The sequence below is a fragment of the Parasteatoda tepidariorum genome, chromosome 2 (assembly GCF_043381705.1).
Source record: "Parasteatoda tepidariorum isolate YZ-2023 chromosome 2, CAS_Ptep_4.0, whole genome shotgun sequence".
NCBI lineage: Eukaryota > Metazoa > Arthropoda > Arachnida > Araneae > Theridiidae > Parasteatoda > Parasteatoda tepidariorum.
The window spans coordinates 35,765,472-35,780,749 of record NC_092205.1 but is presented as its reverse complement, the minus strand read 5'-3'; the positions used below and the strand labels follow the sequence as shown (position 1 = coordinate 35,780,749).

The 15,278-nt window shown below is 28.3% G+C and overlaps 1 protein-coding gene across 2 annotated transcripts in view; it reads left to right on the top strand.

The window, feature by feature from the left end:
- LOC107453766 (LHFPL tetraspan subfamily member 3 protein-like) overlaps window positions 1-15,278 on the top strand; it is an 86,923-nt gene that overhangs the window by 59,547 nt on the left and 12,098 nt on the right. The window contains exon 1 of one of the 2 annotated variants that reach the window (XM_071177453.1): window positions 7,420-7,533. The exons of the other annotated variant lie outside the window; for it this stretch is intronic. The gene's annotated coding sequence lies outside the window, so the exon portion shown is untranslated. Of the gene's footprint in view, window positions 1-7,419; window positions 7,534-15,278 lie in introns of those variants that run through there. 2 annotated transcript variants of the gene reach the window in all.

Here is a 15,278-nt window from a genome sequence, read left to right as displayed (position 1 = left end):
AAAAAGTACAGACACACTATAATATTACCAATATTTTTTCCCGTTAATATTACCAATATTTTTTCCCGTTATTTGATCAGGAATTGTTTATAGTGTAGTTGAATTCCAGTGTGTAATGAAATTTAGGAAGAGTGAAGCGAAATGAATGGTTAGAAAAATAAACACATTAAATAATTACTATTTACATTTATTAACAATTTATACATATCTCGTTTAGTTTAAATGCGGCATCAAATATTTAAGATGCGATACGCAAAGATAAAAGAATAACATTAAAATGCAATTCTAAAATGTAAGAATTATACTTCAAGTATAAACAAACTTAGAGTTCATAAATAATAGTAAAAAAAGAGTTTAAAATGCAAAATGTACGTTTGATGTCATGTTGCTTCAAGAGCAATAATATTGCCCATGCTCCAAAACGTCTTGCAATATATTTCCTCAATACTTTTGGATTCTTGGCTATGAAGCAATACAGCAATAACTCAAATATTTTTTTCTTACATCGAATCGCAATTACATCTTATTTCAATGACAGTAATGCTTGCAACTTAACACTTTGAACCATAATATGAAGCAAATTTGCTTCATCCTATGTCATGTACACTATGAGACAATCAGATTCTTATGCTGTTTGTTCGAAAGAAATGTTCAAAAATTTAACATTAAAAAAATGACTTTTAAGAGTAAAAATTATCAGAACTGCATATTCTATCAACTACTTTTATTTACAAGAATTTAAAACTGCTTCCATCGTGAATTGTTGAGTTGTTTTCTTTTACACGTATCACGAAAATAATCTTTACAATCATGACGTCATTTAAAACTTATGTGACTGCCTAATTAAGGTTTTAAAGTGAACCTTGCTTCCATACTATTTGAGCCCCAGTGTGCAATCAAATCTAAGAAGATTCAGTGACAATATTGTCCATGCTCCGAAACTTCTTACAGATAATATATTACATATTTAGATTTCTCGCCAATAATTCTGGCTAATTGGCTATATAGTAACACAGCATGAACTCAACTAATTTTTCTTACATTTATTCAAAATTACTCCTTAACTAAATAAGATAACTAAGTTGCTGCTAGTACAGTTTTAGCAATATTCTTTATGTTCTTCTTTAGCGTTAAAAATTTTGTTTCCCATTTTTTTTAACTTGTAAAAACAATCATTTTGTAATTATTTGGAGAAGAAAACTTAGTATTTTTTTGTCGCATTCCAGTAAAAGGTTCACGGTTGAACTGATGTGTAAAATTAAGCATTTTTGAGGAAATTTGGACAATTTCTTGGATGTTTTACGCACAAATTATTTTAAAACTGCATTAAAAAGAACTTTTTTTGTTGCTAATCCACATTCATACAACACAGCTTTCATTATCTTTTTATTCATTTTATGTTTATAACAACGAAGGGTTGAATGATTTATGCGTAATCCAGTTATTATCTATATTTAAAATGGTTAAACAAACATTATTATCTCAGTAATTATATTAGAATTTTAATGTTAGGAATAATCAAATGATGTTTCGTTTTTGTGTAGTTCCGTTTGCCAATAGAAAAGAATATATTTCTATCACTTTTAAGATAACTTCTTTTGATATAGTTTGGAATATAGCTTATTTTAATAACTTAAAATAAACTTTTTTAAATTAGTATTTAAATATAAAATAGATTGTTCTACTCATAAAATTTTGCTTGTTTTGATAGTTTATTTATTTTTAACAAATAATTTTGAAATAAACTATTCCTGATTAACAGCAATTTTAAATTATCTATATCAGTCAGTGCTTCCCAACCTTCCTATCTCCATTGATCGTCAACTCACAGCTTCTAGTTAACCTCTCGTCATGGAAAATTATGCAAACTCGAGAGAAATTCGCCACAGCAAATAAAATGGAAATAATTTAATGTTCCTTGGGCAACTCGGTACAATTTAAACCACGAACCAGAACTGGCCCCTCAGCCTTGGGATATCAGATCATTGTTCCATATGATTAACTATGTATTCATTAAAATTTTAAATGTAGCCTATAAAATACCGAAAGTACTAAGAGTTATAAGTATACGTATCCTGTACCTTATAGAAAGCCCCTAAACCTTGTGCCTTAAAATGTGATACATTGTTGAAATTTCTTGACGGCGTTGAACCTCAATGTGATGCAAATTCGCTATAACAATAATTTTTTTTTAGATTTCATTACACAATATGTTTTACTGAAACTAAAACGTGTTTCAATATTACACTTTTATTAAGAGCACTAAAAACTTGCGAGATATTATAGTTTAGCTTTGAACTGATTTTTCTGAATGTGTAATCAATTTTATTTTAGAACAAATTAGTCACATGTTCTAAGAACTATAAACTACGAGTCATTATTTAAGTTCAATTTCAACATAAACCTATATTCCTTTTTTTATTTCTTTTTTTAAGATTCCGCAAATTCTGGATCTTTTCAAAGTTTAATTAAGATTCTAACACGGGCGTTTTTAACATAATAATAACTGAAAATAAAAGATAATGTTTCAAAACAGAACTAAATATCTTTGTGATTTTCGTTATTCTTCATCCACGATGGAGGAAAAAAAATCCGAGATACGTTATCTTAAATTATTTAACCAATAAACGAAAGCATGGGAAATAATTCCTCCCCCATCCATGGAAAAAGTGCCTCAAAACTGGTGGGCAATCTAGGCCATTTCTAACGACATCCATTCGAACTGGTATTCGGAAAATGTTCGAATCGTGTCGAGCACACCAAGATAGAACTTTTCACCGAGATCGAACGCAGGAAAATAATAAAAGAAAAAACGAATACTTCAGAATTTTTTCTCGAACCTGCCTCAATCGCTCTTGGAAGTCGTTTCGAAAGCTTAACCCCACCGCCAAAAGGTCATCCTACGCCTTCCAGTTGAATTTTGACCTCATATTCGTAACCGAACAGTTTGATTTCTATAGAAAAGAGTTTAAAATTGTTAGAAATATCGTTCATTAAATAGCTAAGTTAGGAATTAAATGAGTTTTTCGTGGTCTTAGTTTCTTCAGTGACATGTTAGATTTACGGACATAATGAAGATCAATAGAGCAATTTTATATTTTAAAAGTGAATTTGGAGGAAATTATACGGGAATATGGGTTTCAATTCGCAATCGATACCAATTTATGGTTGCTTTTGTTTATTTCAACTGGAGATGATGAATTCGCGTTTGGTTTTATTAACATTATTATTTTATGAAACATCATTTTAAGTTATGAACATCAATAAAATATTCAATTTTTACTATGGAACATGGAACTAATTTGTTATTTTATCACCGGTTTTTTTTCTTCTACTTCCTGTTCATTGTAGAACGATATGATCTTTTGGATATCGACAACTAAGATAATTGTATAACTAAGTTAAGTTATTAATTTGTTTATTTATTTTGCTGAAGATGGAATTTTTTTTAAGTGTTTGATATCCTTAGATTCACTGTAAAAAATTTCTGATCAAACTACGGTATAAAGTATCGGAACTTGGGTGCATCTTCCGTAAAATCCATTTTTACTGTAAAATATTATACCGTAATTTTACAGTAGAATTTATTTACTTAGTGTTTCTGTGATTTTACTGTAATTATTACTGTAAAAATTACTATATTTATTGTTTCGTAACATGTTCCGGAAAAACTGGATTTTACGGTCAAAAGTACCGGCACCTTGCTCCAATACCGCGCATGTAATTATATTATATTTTAAGGCATGTTTAAATACAATTAATTTAAAATTATTGAATAAAAAAAACCCAAAATGTAAGGAATCAACTCCCTCCCTCGGTAAAAATTATCAACTATTTACCGGTCCGCTGCTATTAAAATGTTTAAATTCATTGACTTGGAGCACACAGCAGTAGTAGAAAGAAAGTAAATTTTATAATCGAACTTCTTGTATGAGATATTTTGTTTTCAAATTTTGAACTTAATTAAGATTTATTTGCGCAAAAAAATATTTCTAAAAAGAGACTTGATGTGTATTGATGTTTATCAACTACAAAAAATGTATTACTTTTTAAATGCGAAAGTTCATAGTTACGATTCCAAAAATGCATCATATAATTGTTTGCGTAAAAACAATGATGTTCTTTGATTCATTTTAATGTAATATTTGTTTTATAAACTAAAGCCTTTAATGGTTTTCTTAGTTTGCTTAAAAATTGTGTTTTTTCTCCCATTTTAACATGTAATATCTGTTTAATAAAATAAAGCATATGAAAGTTTTTTAAGCAGATTATTTTAGAGAAATAATATATAAATTACATTTGAAATTTTTAAGAATTCCGACAATGAAATTTGAAGGGAAAATGAATATTTTAATATTATACGTCTGACTCATAATTGTAATATTGTCGTTATTTTATTACCTCATTCTTATTTGAAATGAATCATTTTTAATGTAGGAAATTAAATTCTTTTAAAATTACATTAAAACTCATTAAATAAATAATTAATTCGCGAAATTAGGCCATACTGTTTTCTTCTCTTCATCTTTTTGAACACTAATTTCATGTTAATGATATATTTTAAATTGTTAAATTCTTCAATTATTATATTTCTAAAAATTTTTATCGCCTTCTCTTTGAAATAAAATGAGGTCTAAAACATAATATATAAGTAGATTTAATTTTATTTTAATAAAATTAGCTGGTCTGAGAAGGAATCAATGCAATAAAAATTACAGCGCGACTTTTGATGCTAAGATGTGAAACCGTTTAATGTATTCAATTATGTAAGCAATTTAAAGTTGAGCAAATATACAAATAGATATGCGTATCTAAAAACTATTTACTGACGATAATTGTAATTTAGAACCTGAATTTACTTTTAATTCTGGTTTCACATTTAATTTAAATTTAGTTTAATTTTCTATTTTGTGACAACCGCGTTCAAATTAAAAGATTTTTAATTAAAATTCAGTTATATTTGCTTTTGATAAATTAGTAATTTAAAATTTGCACATATTTCTTTTAATTCAAAAACTAGTTTTCAAAAATTAAAGAAAAATTATGAAAATATCCAAAAATAGTTTTCAACGGAGGCAAATATAACCTGATCCATCGCTACGTTTTTATTTTCATATCATCACCTTTTTTATAGTTTTCAAACATTAAAGAAAATTATGAAAAAATCCAAAACTCGCCTCCAACGATGGCAATTAAAACTTGATCCACCGCTACGATTTTAGTTTTCTACATCATTGTGTTTACAATTTTCAAAAATTAAAGAAAAATTAGAAAAATATCCAAAAGTTGTTTCCAATAATAGCAAACAAAACCTGATCCATCGCTACATTTTAAATTCATAATGTCAGTTTATAATTTTCAAACATTAAAGGAAAATGAAAATATCTAAAAAATAGGTTCCAACGATGGCAAATAAAACTTGATCCACCGCTACGTTTTTAGTTTTAGAATATTACTAAGTTTATAATTTTCAGAATTTAATGAAAAATTAAGAAAATATTCAAAAATAGTTACCAATGATGAAAAATAAAACCTGATCCTCCCAGTTAAACTAACACAAGCTCTCACTTTAATATTTTTTTCAATGAATTTTTTTTGTAAACTAATTATTCGAATTTTCGAAGTTCTATCTTTCTTAAACTAATTTCTTAATTAACTTTCATTATTCTAATTCTCGTTAACCAATACACAGTTCATTCTTTAGAATTTTTATTTTTAAAAGTGAAAATAAATATAAAAAATTTAATTGCTTTTCTTACTTGTCTAAAACTGTAATAAAATAAAAATAAATTCCTACTATTTTAACTCATCTTTTCTAACGGCAAACTTAACCTCCACGTTTTTAACATATTTAAGCAAATTTCTGGGGCAGGCAGACACCCAGCATTTTACAAAGCTGCCTTTGCAAAGTTCACATTCATTGCTAATTAATTTTGTATTTTCTTTTCACTTATCTTTTTTTCTCTTTCACCTTTTGTCTGCTGAAAGTTTCATCCTTTTTTATCACCGCCCTTGCTAAGGGCGTAAAATCGTTGCACCCAAATGCTATTGCTACTTGGGAAAGAAACTGTTACATTCCGATATTGCTACGAATTGTTCTTTGTTCCCCCATTCTATTATTTTGTAGTGCAAGAAAGTCGTTTACTGATTAGTTGCTTTTATTAATTTGAGAATTCGGCCATTTTCGTGACCATTGGTCAATGTTAGTGGACTCATTTAGGAATAGCTTCTTTTACAGTGTTCTAAAACGTGATATAAAACGTTCGATTTTTGTTTCTGAATAGACACTAGATAACAATGTAAAATTCTGTTATGTAATTATTGGCTTCTTTTCATTTCCTCTAACTTTCTGAGCGATTTGGTAAGATCACGATGATTTTTCAAAATGACAATCGGAATAAAAGCATTCAGTAATTCAATTTAATTTCAACTAGAAAGATATTCGTGGAAGACTACAGTTCCTTATCAATAATAGCTGTTATTTATCGTGAGCATGATACTCAGTGACATCTAAATTATTCATTTAGAATAATAAATTGACGTAATGTAGGTAAGGTTATAATAAAATCATTCTTAAATGACGAAGAATCGTTTCCAAATGGTGCAAAATATCATGTTGTTACTACCGTACCAGTAACAAATTCATATTGATAGTGGATGTAGCAACTACTACATGTTTTTAGTAGTAATTATTTAAGACTTAATAAATTCTATTGTCGGGATGAAAAATTCAAAACACGATTACAGAAATAACACGCTAGACTTGATTTATTTTTAAAAGTGCTGTAGCCTGTGTTAAAATAAAAAAAGCTTGTAATATATAATATTTTAACTATATTGTAATATAGTTAAAATATAAAGAAAACATGGAAATTAATATGATAAATCAAAACTTTGAAAACTATGCTGTTTAAAAACTTATTACATTTTCTAGTTGATTTTGTTAAAGGGAAAATTCCCTATACAATAATCATAAAACTTTTTCGATTCATACCATGTGGAATTCAAACGTTTATAACTGAAATCCTAAGTTCAAATTGAAATATTAGAACAAATTAAACAAAAGGAATGTTATATTCGATACCTTTTTTTATGAAAAGAAAGTTCTTCGTATGTAATATAATTATCATGAAATAGAAACTAAACATTTTTTACTAAATTCTTCAATCAACAATTCACATTCATTCTCGTAACTATTTGTTCACACGTTAGTTCAATGACTCTATGAAATAATATAGATTCATATTTAATTCAACCTCCCGGAAATGGGCTTAACATCGTACTTGAATAAGTATTCTCACCTAGCTAATTTTATTTCCATTTCCGACGCCCGTCTGGTTTGATTAAAACAACAAAAAGTGAAAACAAACTTTGCTCGTTCGTAATCTATGCAAAAGTGAGGGTGAGAATTGTTTTGATTTCGAGAGGGAGAGGTTAGAGGAAAGAACAATGGAAAACAAAACGACCCCGCAGTGTTGTGTATTTTCAACAATCATCTGCAATTTCATCACCTTGACCTAAATGCATGGAAAGGTAAATTTTCTCTCCATTCCAAAAACATCTTAATTTGTTTTTTTAGTGTGTTATTTGATTGAGAGAAGCTTTGTTTTAAGTGAGATAAAACTCATCTCAGAGAGAATTTTTTTATTTATTCAATTCATTTGTTTTATAGTATCATTTTAATCTTATTCATGGAGGTGGAAAAACGGCTTTAGTATTAAAATTTGGAATGGTTGTTTCAACATTTCTTGACGAGGAATTTTTTATCGTAGACATAATATTCTGGTTATATAGCATTCATTCTTTATTCTACGTCTGTAAAATATTTTATGAGGTTTACTTTTTTCATTTTAATGTAATATTTTAGTTTTTAACTTACTTTTTAATAACATCACCATCATAAAATATGTTCCTTCAAGGATAGAGTTTTCGTAAAATCTAAAGAAAAANAGATAAAAAGCTTATATGATCGGAAAAATCTTTTGAATAAGCCTATATAGCATTGCTTAAAAGTGACAGCATAATAGCAGACACTATGAAGCATATTGCCCAAATGTTTCAGGCTGTTATCCAAATACCTTTTGCAAAATGTCCACATTCTTTAGGCTAATTAAAAATATATTTATTGCTCAATTAGCCTGATTTACTTCAAGCAGCTTACAATAAGCTGTGATGACTTATTGTAGATAGATTTATTAAAAATTTATAGCCATAAACTAATTCAGTCTGAGTGAATCTTCGCATTTTTTTAAATTAGTCTAAAAACTAAATGGCTTTACCTTGATTGAAATAAGCCAGACAGATTAGAAAATACTAAAGAATTTTCCAAATAGAATGGCCTAATTCAAAATATCTGTGACTATACAGATATCAGGATTTTTCAACTACTTTACGACATAAACATATCAACTAACTTACGACATATACATATACCAGTACAACGTAGTATTTGTACAATATTTTTATGAGGAAATGTCCTAATATTCATTTGTACATATCCTAATATTAATTTATTATATTACATTATAATAACAACATAATGTAATTTTTACCATCTCCATGGTCGTTATCGGATTTGCTGCCATCAATGTTCAACTTTTTGTCATTTTAAATCCAACCCTGAAGAGACAGAGAGAACTCTTGTTTTGAGGATTACTTTCAGGAAGAATGTTTTTATAGAATTTACTCGTATTTACGTCTCATCGAGTGAGAAAGTTTAAAAACCTTTAATGATTAGTCTGATGGCAGGAGGACTCTAACACATGGCCCATCTACCACTGAGTAAATTTTGCGTTAGTAATATTGTCAGTGCTATTCAGTAGTTTTCTTGCGAAATAACCATCATCATAGCCATCACTGGAATTTGAGACAGGGTCCCCCTGAGCACCTAACCCCCCTCAATATTTTTGGCTCTCCTAATGTGAATTATAATCAATTTACTTCTGTATTGAGCAATGTTTTATTTCATGATACTTTATTAGCAAGTGATTTTATCATTACCATGGAAGAGTTAGTTCATGTATTCATTATTGTATCACAACTTGACTATATCGGGTATTAAATCTGCTATGGCATTCAAATTCTTAAGACTAATTATTCAAATTAGTTTCATTTTTGATAACTCTTGTGTATATATTTCCTATAAATTTTAAGTTCAAGGAAAGAATATTTTGTTTATACGCAATAAAAATATTTCTTTATACACAATCTACCAATAAGTCTTTGGACATCTATGGAAATGACTATATCTGCGGTCCTGAGATACGTCACGCCCTCCGCCAGTATATATCGTGCAGGGAACATCGGCATTAGTCCCATGCAAAATGCCCACTACACTATTTCGGATGACAATGTGCGTTGTGGCAGTTTTACTGGGTAAACCCTGTTACTTCCAGGACGACAATGCCCGCTGTCATGTAGCTAGAGTCACCAAGGCTTGGTATAATGCCAATGGAGTTAATCGAATGGACTGGCCTGCCCAGACCTGAACCCTATTGAGAACCTCTGGGACTAGTTGGATCGCCGAATTAAGGGGTGCACTACCCGTTCAAAATCGGCGAAGGAGCTTACATGTCTTCTCCAAGCTGAGTGGAAGAAAATACCACTAGCCGTCACACAGGGACTTGTGGAAAGTATGCCCTGGAGGGTTCACGCTGTAATTGCCTCTCGTGGAGGCTCTTCCAACTATTAATTATGAATAAAGTCTGTTTTTCTTTTCAATCATACTTGTCCAAATACTTATTGGTAAATATTGTATTACATACGGTAACGATACATACGTTAATTTAATCACTGCTAATATTGCGTTAATGAGTTATTCTTGTGAAGTACCGTCTCTCTTTGTTTTTAATAATCTCCTAAATAATTCTCCATTTTTACAGAATGAGTGCAATTTCAATTTTATGCCAGCATTAAGGCGAAAAAAGTCATAACAAATTATAGCACACGAAAAAAATTACACTTACAAATTCCAAAAAGAAATTTACGACTTCTTATACTTAAGAATTAGTAAATGCGGAAATGCGTAGTGAATTTTTGAAAGAAACCGAACAAGCATTTAATTGCGTTTTTATTGTTACAAACCTTACACATTTTAGCAGACAATAGAAAACGGAAAGAACAGACACACAGACGATTTTGCCTTTGATTTCTCACCCTTTCATTGTTAAAGAAATAAATCCTGTAACATCTAGAAAAATCAAAAGAATCTTTCTAACAACTGACAATGTGATGATCTGTTCATGTCATGCGTTGTTTTGTTTTGATTAGACAATTCAACTGTGAAGAAAAAAAAGTGAAAGTCTCGTGAGATCTCGAATTCTGAGGTCTTTACACCGAGAACAATAGAACTTTCTAAAATTTGAAATTCCCATGCTCTTCCTTTTTTTGTTACTTAATGCTTTAAACCGTTACTTATATAATATTGAAGTAATGACAGGGATTAACTTTTACATAGCAATGGAAAGTGTTTTGCGAGTACATAAATATAAAAATAAACTTATTCTAATTTTTTCATTTTTTTCTATCATTCTTTATATTCTTAATTGTTTATTCATTTGAGTATAAAACAAAGTATCAGTTGCAATCTATCTTCAGATAAAAAGCTTATATGTCCGTAGTTATAAAATTGAGTGGAAAGCAAATGAAATCGATAAATTTCCTTTTCACGTGTTGTCATAAGCCTAAAGAAAACGAAATCGATTGAATTTCTTTTCAAGCGTTGACATAAGCATAAAAAGCAAAAGCAGAAACAAAGTCCATCTTCGAATTTGATTGGTACAATTTTTGCATGCGCCAGTAGCAACGAGGGTTAGATGCTCTTAAAAATGCGATTGGTGCAAATTTTTTGCATGCGCGTATGCGGATGTAATACGAACGCTGTCTTATGAGCAAGTATTATACTGCACAATACTACTTTAGTTTTCACCTACTTTATTAATATAATCGTATTTCATTTCTTTTTTAATATTTTTAGCACGTCATGCTGAACTTGAAAACTTGAAACTGTTGCGCGTATAAAAAATGAAATTTAGAAGTATGAACATAGGAAAAATATAAAATTTAGAGGTTAAAAATTGCCTCAAAGAAATTGTTAACATTGGAGCAACGAAACATTTTTATTTCAACTATAAAATACTACTTTAATTTTAACCGTTTTATGACAATACTCATTTTTCATACTTTCTTTAGATTTTATACATTTTACAACTTCGTGATAAAATAAAGGACTATTGTGATTATGAACACTGAAATTTAGACTTGTGTATTTTCAAGAAAAATTCGTAAACATTTTGTAATTTTAAATTAATATAGATAAGTATACAGTTGGAGTTTTGTACAGAAAAACTAAATATATATTTTGAATTGTGTACTGAGAAAATTTTTATGAACTATTTATTCTAAACTTTAGTCTTAAAAAATAAGTATACAAAGCTAGATTTAAGCAACGTATAAATGAAGCGAGCTCTGATTGCGAAGCAATCTGAAAGGAAGTGCGAAAGCAGTTCCGTGAGTCGACTATCGTTAAAAAGCAGGGATCGGAACTTCCTAGTTATTTTTTTAAAAATTTGCTTACAGTATTTTCATTTTAAATTTTAAGCTAAAGAAAAATATATTGTTGGATTTTATATTTTGAGCAAACAAACTTTGTTAGTTTCATTTAAATAATTTTTTTGATCATTGCTCTCTTTTTTTTTTTATCTGATTTATAAGTTATTATTAACTATGTATTGTTTTTCAATTTATAAATCTTTATTAAATATCCCCCCGCCTATAACAAATTTATTTGATTTTCCACTTCAATAGGGGAAAAAAACAATTTCTATGAAAATTACAATTACAATTTATGTTCTTTAGTTTTCTATAAACTTGTTATAGGCAAGTCCTTTTTTTTTTTAATAAAGATTTCCTTCGAAAGCATTTTTACGAAAAGGAAAAGAAACAGTTTGTTTTAAAATTATTATAATGTTTGTTTTAAAATTATCACAATGATTTTTATCTTTTAATTTCTTTAAAATTGTTATAGGTACATCTTTTTACTTCTCTATTTTAATATTGATGACATTATAAAGTAATTTGCTTGTCTACTTTTTTTAGACGTCCCACTTAATTTTGAGACTATTAGTTACACGCTTCACATACAAATTAATATTGAAATAACTCACAAGGAAAAACAGCTTCTGTAAAACATGCATAAAACTTTGTTCTTGAAAACTTAGCCATATTTAACAGTTTTCACCAACATGTTCGATTGCCTTCCATTTTAGTTCACAACATACAGCAACTCACGCTAACTCATCTTATTTTATAACTGCTTATATCTATAAATAAATTTTGATAGATCTTTATGCATCACGAACCCAAAATCAAAAGTACATTAAGTTTTGCAAACAAACATAGCTTGGAGAACAATAAAAATGCCATTTTTGGAATCTTTAAAGAGGTTTCTGTATTACCTAATAAATACCACAAAATAAAACATATGATTTGACGACTATGAGTTTATGTTCTCTAGGATTCATTATTACTGCACTTCTGTTTACAACTTGAACTTCTTGAAACTGAGTGAGTCTATTTAAAGGACTATCAACTTTAATTCTTCTGTTCGAAAACATCATTAGCTTTCTATTGTCTTTCATTTGTATCATCGAATAAGTTTCAGCTGTGAGAGAACTTTAGATTGGAAATGATTTGTTTTTTTTATTTTAAATTTCGCGAATTTGGAAACTGGAGACGCAAATTTGGATGAACAAAAAATACAAATACTAAATTTAGAGTAAATTCTAAACATAAACTCATTTGGGGTTTTTCTTCTAAGTTCAGATAATTTTTATTGAAATTTTAAAGTCATCCAAAAAGATGTGTTACTTTTCTTTTATCTTATGATTATATTTCTGTGTGCTTAAAATGCAATTTCGATTCCTCAAATAGCGTTTTGAATGTCAAATACTTCTTTCTGAATTAAGTAAAGAAATAATAGTGAAAAATGCACTTTTTTTAATAAACACCATTTTGTTAGGCATATTTCTAAATTAAAATTCAAAATCTGTGTGCTTTATCTGCAATTTATGAAGTATGGTCTCAATAATTAAGTTCGAAGAGGGGTCGAAAGCTTGCCCTACTTAATGCTGTTTTTATTTTTAGTAATGGTTCAAATTCATACAAATTTTGATGTCATTTTAAATTACCTAATTTTAAATAATGTAAATACTTTCTACCTTGCAGTTAAAAATTTCCGATCAAAAAAATAAAGTGTAAAATAACATAAAAGTAATTAATAAATATTAAAAATTATTTCCTGCTTCGTATTATCTTTGAAAAAAACTAGTTTTACAACTATGGGCAGAAATTTTTTGATTCGTTTATGAAATTCCTGAAATATAGGGAAGTACATAAAATGAGAAATAAACACTAAGAAGTTCACACTTAACTCTGCTCTCCGGATTGAACTATTGAAACCATATTTTCCAAAATTCTACTCTCCCCCAGAAAAAGTTTTTGTGTCTAATTTTGCAACCTAAAACATTGCATTTACAAATAGTTTAGCATATTTAAGGCGCTTTTAATCATTAAGATTGCATCTAAATGCGTGAAAATACACTTACTAGATCAAAAGTTATTACAATTCTTGCCCCATACATCTTAATCACAGTGTGCAGATTGCAAAAGAGTTAAATGTCGAGTGTAGTAGAACAAGGATCGGAATCGATTTTATACTAAATTAAATACAAACAAAATTTCGTACCCTGGGTTGAACGTAGTTGTAAATTAAGTAATATATTAAAAAGATAAAAGGAAACCTTGGAGAAAAGTTACTTAAGTTTCTAAATGCATTTTCTATGGAAGACAAATTTCCTGAGACAGCAAACTTCAGAAAAATTACTAGAGTTCAGATTTTTTTGTAGGAAACAAATAAGTCAATCTTATTTCAGAAGGAAAATGAAAACTTGCAAAAGAAATAATTTGATTTGTTACAAATATTTTATTTCTTAACAAAATTTTAATTTTTAATTAGAAGCTTTTTTGAGCTTGAAATGAATAAAGAATGATGAATAAAATGAATGACAATGAATAAAAGAATTCGATGAATAAAAGAAGTTAATGAGCAACCAATAGAATCAATATATTTACAAGGTGCAAATATTTTTATTATGCCATATTCCAAAGTTTCAATCAATAATTACTAGATAAAGGTTTCTAAAAGTAATGATAAAAAATGATAGCTTATAGATTAGCAAAAATAGAGATGGAAGTTTTTGTAAGAACATCGTAATACAGTAATATATATTCTTGTCAGAAGAATTTCGCGATTTCCCTTACTAAACTAAAAGCTCAATATTATAGATAATATGATAATTAAATAACTGCTTAACTTTAGATAATCTCCCTTTTCAAAGAATACTTTCCTATTAATCTTTGTATTTCTAACAAGAGATTGTCTAAGATTTGTTTTTCACCTCTTTAAGAAGATTATCTATTGCAATCATTCTAAGCTTCAGTATCTAAATAGGAAGTAAAATCAAATGAGTGTCAAAACTCATTAGTTCCTGTAAAAAAATAAAATTTTAAGTTTTCGAAATCTATCTAAACCGGTTTTTAATCAAAGCTTACTCACACTACATTCTTATGTGCATGAATGAATTGAAATTTTTCCCCCTCCGTTTTCTGGTCTAGCATATTAAAATTTTGAGACAGAATTAGGAATCTAAGAAAAGAGAAAACTACATGCTTTTTTTTCGTTTTAGGCTTGACAAAAATGAAACCGTTTTCTACGTTATAGCTTACTTGCAAAACATAGATTTCCGAAGTTTTTATTTAATTTTATAGTTTCCTCTTTTAATCGGAATAAAGTTTCTAATAATTACAAAATTTAGTTGAAAAACCTGTAAAGGAAAATTATGCAAAAATTCTAGTTTTGGTCATATTTTGATTTGTTTTAAAATACAGAAAAATAATTAATTCTGCTATTTTTTTTCTTCATAGTTAAATCCAGTGCAGGGTGATACTGGAATTTTGATATTGAGATATATTATCAGTAAATATCGATATACTGAGACATATATTCCAATAGACATGCGAGTATTTACATTCGACAATATTATCATAACCAGATTGGGAAAAAAATTATTAATAATTTTAAAAAATAAGTAATTAGGAAATTATGAAAAAGATAAGTAGAGTAATTCAGACTAGAAACTTACGATTGTGACGTTGTCCATAATTATCTCGATATATTCTTATTCAATAATTATAGTTACCGATAAATACAACAAAGTTAT